The sequence below is a fragment of the Mastomys coucha genome, chromosome X (genome assembly GCF_008632895.1).
Source record: "Mastomys coucha isolate ucsf_1 chromosome X, UCSF_Mcou_1, whole genome shotgun sequence".
In the NCBI taxonomy this organism is placed as follows: domain Eukaryota; kingdom Metazoa; phylum Chordata; class Mammalia; order Rodentia; family Muridae; genus Mastomys; species Mastomys coucha.
This window is the reverse complement of record NC_045030.1, coordinates 51,381,101-51,385,737: the sequence shown is the minus strand read 5'-3', so window position 1 is coordinate 51,385,737 and position 4,637 is coordinate 51,381,101. Positions and strand designations below refer to the sequence as shown.

The window sequence follows — 4,637 nt, the reverse complement described above, 5'->3', positions numbered from 1 at the left end:
AAGGGAACAAGAACCATGTTGGCCCTGGAATCATAATGAACCTAGAGAAGAACCTCATGGCCAGAGCCTGTGCCTGGGAGGGAGATTTCTGCAGAAATGAGTACAGAGGTGATCTTAGAAGTCTCTAACTATATATACCCACTTTTCTGAGTGGAATCTCTGTTTTGTATATAGGAATGATGAGATGAGTGTCAAAATAGGACCCACTACATTTCATATCTAATGTTAATATTTCATTTGCTTAGTTTGCAAGGCATGCCTGTCCAAAATAAAATCTATCTGTGTGATTTGATTTTCCAGAATTTTATTGAGAATTGTTACAATGATCTCTGGCAAAAACATGAAGTATTCCTTATATATAATTGAATTTATTGATTATTAGTATTTATTTTTGACTGCTTGGTTATTTTATATTTTCAATGGAAACATTTTTACAATGAATCCTACATTAATTTTTTATAAAAATTCTATTAAATATATCTTAGCAGTTTTTATGTGAATATTTTAAAGTTGTGTATTATCTTCATGAGAACCTGCTTTTATGTGGGTTGTGACATAACAGTGGTCTCAGATATAGTGTAAGATGAATGAAGTCTTTGACAATTTTTTTGTACCAGATATCATGGGTGCATACCTCTAATCCCAGAATTTAGGAGGTGGAAGCAGAAGGATTAGGCATTAAATGCCATGTTTGGCTATAGAGTGAGGTTGAGATGGGACTGGACCACATGAGACCAGTCTTGTGATGAGTAATTGTAAAAAATAAACAATCAGTTTTGTTGTAAAAAGTAAAAATAGTTTTATTATTAGCATGTTTATTTGTTATTACATTATCAAACATCTATATAATATACCTTGACATAGTCCCTCCTTTCATCCTTTTATTCTCTTACTGGTCCATCTTGCCCACAGATCACCCCACTTCTACTTTCATGTTGTTTAAAATCAAATCTGGATTCTACATATGAGAGAATATTCATGCAATATTTCTATTTTTGCAAAATGTTTTTTTCTATATGCTGACCTGCAGTTCCATGTGTTCATATTCCTGAAAATGATATTTTATGCTTCTTTATAACTAAATAATATATCATTATACATATGTTGCATTTTCTTTATCTTTTCATTCATTGATGGGCATTTAAGCTGATTCCATAACCACACTATTGTGAATAGTGCTGCAAAGAATATGTGTGCAGATATTTCTAGTGTATGCTTAGTTGGATTTATTTTGGTATATATTCACAAGTAGTAGAGTTGAGTTACATGGTAGTTATGTTTTTAGTTTCATGGAAGGACCTATATGCTGATTTCCATAGCAGATATATTGATTTATATTTCCACCAGTAGTATGTAAGAAGTTTCTTTTCTTCTGTGTTCTCATTTATATTGGTATTCATGCATTACCAGCAAGTATTATTTGACTTCCTGCTCTGACTCTAGTGTGATGAAATGTTTGTGTTATCTTGACGCATATTCACATAGTAGCTGATGATGTTAAACTTTTTATTCATGTAATTCATGGGCATTTTAATATTCTGTGCTGAAAACTAGTTAGTTACTGAATATAACCATGTGTAGAGTGGAATTTTTGGTTAATTTTAGTTCTTTTTATGTTCTAGAGAATTTAATCAATTTTCACATGAATAGCTGGCAAAATCTTACTCCCATTCTGTAGGCTATCTTTTTACTCTGGCAATTGTTGACTTTGCTTTGTTCAGTAGAAGATTTTTATTCATTATTTCTTAGAAAAAATCTAATTTGAAAATTCAACATAGTTTGAATAGTAATATGTATTATCATGATAGTGGCTTTTTTATATTAATCATATTTTGGACCATGGAATACTATTATATGTAGTGAAGTAACATGTTTATATTTTGATGGATATGTATTGTGACATGTATATGTACATGTATATAGCAAAAAAGCCTAACTTCTCATAGCTTAATCTATATTTTTCCATGTTTAAATTGAGCAAAGATTAAGATGGATATGTAAAAAAACAAAGGCAGATGAATATTATACATAATTATGTTGCATTTTTATTTTTGAGCACAAATAAAAAGATTCACAAACAGGGAGAATGGAATGATTTGGTAATTCATTACATGTATTTGAGAAATTATGAACTAAATACTTTTATATTTGAATTTAAGTTGAATGTGTTTTCGAATAGACCATAAGTGTATTCAAAACATGTTGACCATATTATTGAATACTCTTTTGAATATGTTCTTGAATATACTCTTGAATACAGTTTCCAATACTTTATTGAATACAGCACATGCAGTTTGTCCTCTATATCTGTACAATACAGAATCAATTAGGAATCAAATATAGAACAATGAACCTATCTATAATAAAATGTACTGGTACTTTTCTTGTTTTTATGCTGTAAGCAATATTGTATTGTAAGTTTTAATATAATGTTGATTTTGTCTTTTTTCATTTATTTAATTACTTATTTATTCACTATACATCTTATAACAGCCTCCTCTCCTCCCAGTCCCTTACATAGATCCTTACCACCCCCTCCCCTTCTCCTGTGAGAAGGGAAAGGCCTATCTGGGTATCACCCTGCCCTGGCACATCAAGTCACAGCAAGCATAGGTACATCCTATCCTACTGAGGTCAGACAAGGAAGTTGAGTTAGGGGAATGAGATCCACAAGCAGGCTACAGTCTCAGAGACAGCCCCTCCTCTAGTTAATGAGGAACCTGCATGAAAACCAAGTTGCACATCTGCTACATATGTGCAGGGGCCTAGTTCCACCCCATGCTTGCTTTTTGGTTAGTAGTTCAGTCTCTGGGAGCCCAAGGGTTAGTTTGCTCTGTTGGTCTTTGTGTGGAGTCCTTATCTTCTCTGGTTCCCGCAGTCCTTCCCACAGCTTTTTCGCAATACTCCAGAGCTCCATCTAATGTTTGGTTGTAGGTCTCTGCATCTCTTTCTAGCTGCTGATGGGTGGAGCCTCTTGGAGGACAGTTATGCTAGGATCCTGTTTGTAAGCATAAGAGAATACTATTAATAGTGTCCAGACACCTCTTCATATCGCTGTCAATAAAGGTCATCTTCAGGTTGTGAAGACTTTGTTAGACTTTGGTTGTCACCCCAGTCTCCAGGATTCTGAAGGTGAGGTGATACCCCTCTCCATGATGCCATAAGTATGAAACGGGATGACATCCTGGCAGTTCTTCTGGAAGCTGGAGCGGATGTGAGCATCACGAACAATAATGGGTTCAATGCCCTGCATCCTGCTGCACTGAGAGGGAATCCCAGTGCAATGTTTTATTCTCAAAATTACCAAGACCATGAATTGTGGATGAGAAGAAAGATGATGGTTACACTGCCTTGTACCTGGCTGCCCTGAATAATCATGTGGAAGTGGCTGAGCTGTTGGTGCATTAGGGAAATGCCAACCTGGATATCCAGAACGTGAGCCAGCAAACGACCCTACACCTTGCTGTTGAACGGCAGCACACCCAGATTGCTAGGCTTTTGGTCCGTGCAGGTGCTAAGCTAGACATTCAGGATAAGGATGGAGATACTCCTCTGCATTAAGCTTTGAGACATCATACTTTGTCGCAACGACACCAGCTACAGGACATGCAAGATGTGGGCAAGGTAGATGCTGCCTGGGAACCTTCAAAATAAAAACATTAATAATGGGGTTTGGTACCCATGGGGCCCGAGAAGAAGAGTGCAGCATCTATTGTGTGTTTCCTGGCAGCCAATGGTGCTGATCTCAGCATTCGAAATAAGAAGGGTCAGTCACCACTGGATCTCTGTCCTGACCCAAGTCTCTGCAAAGCTCTGGCAAAATGTCATAAGGAAAAAATCAGTGGCCAAGTGGGTTCTCGGAGTCTTTCTATGATCAGCAACGATTCTGAAACTCTAGAAGAGTGCATGGTGTGTTCAGACATGAAGAGAGACACGCCTTTTGGTCCATGTGGACACATTGCGACGTGTTCTTTGTGTTCCCCTCGTGTCAAGAAATGCCTCATTTGTAAAGAACAGGTTCAGTCCAGGACAAAGATTGAAGAATGTGTGGTGTGCTCTGACAAGAAAGCGGCTGTTCTCTTTCAACTTTGTGGGCACATGTGTGCTTGTGAGAACTGTGCCAGCCTGATGAAAAAGTGTGTGCAGTGCCGGGCAGTGGTTGAGCGGAGGGTGCCTTTCATTACATGCTGCGGTGGCAAGAGCTCAGAAGACCCCTCTGATGAGATCTCAAGTGGGAATATCCCAGTGCTGCAGAAGGACAAAGACAACACCAATGTTAATGCAGATGTGCAGAAACTGCAGCAGCAGCTTCAGAACATTAAGGAGCAGACAATGTGCCCTGTGTGCTTGGATCGTCTGAAGAACATGATTTTCCTCTGTGTCCATGGAACATGCCAGCTCTGTGGAGACCGAATGAGTGAATGCCCAATTTGTTGCAAGGCAATTGAACGAAGGATTCTTTTGTACTGATTAAAAATCAGAGTGTTTTGTTAGCTAAAGTATTTGAAAGCAAATTTGAGAAACAAGGACATCTCTCCAACTCAATGTAAGAAGTAAGCATCCACATCAAGAAGGCTCTCGTTGTGAGTGCTCACATGTCAGGAGCCTGTTTAAGGGACAGAGAAGCTTGCATGTTT

General features: G+C 37.7%; 1 pseudogene; it reads left to right on the top strand.

Moving 5' to 3' along the window:
- The first annotated feature begins 525 nt into the window (after window positions 1–525).
- LOC116091367 lies at window positions 526–4,610 on the top strand (annotated as a pseudogene).
- The last annotated feature ends 27 nt before the right edge of the window (window positions 4,611–4,637 follow it).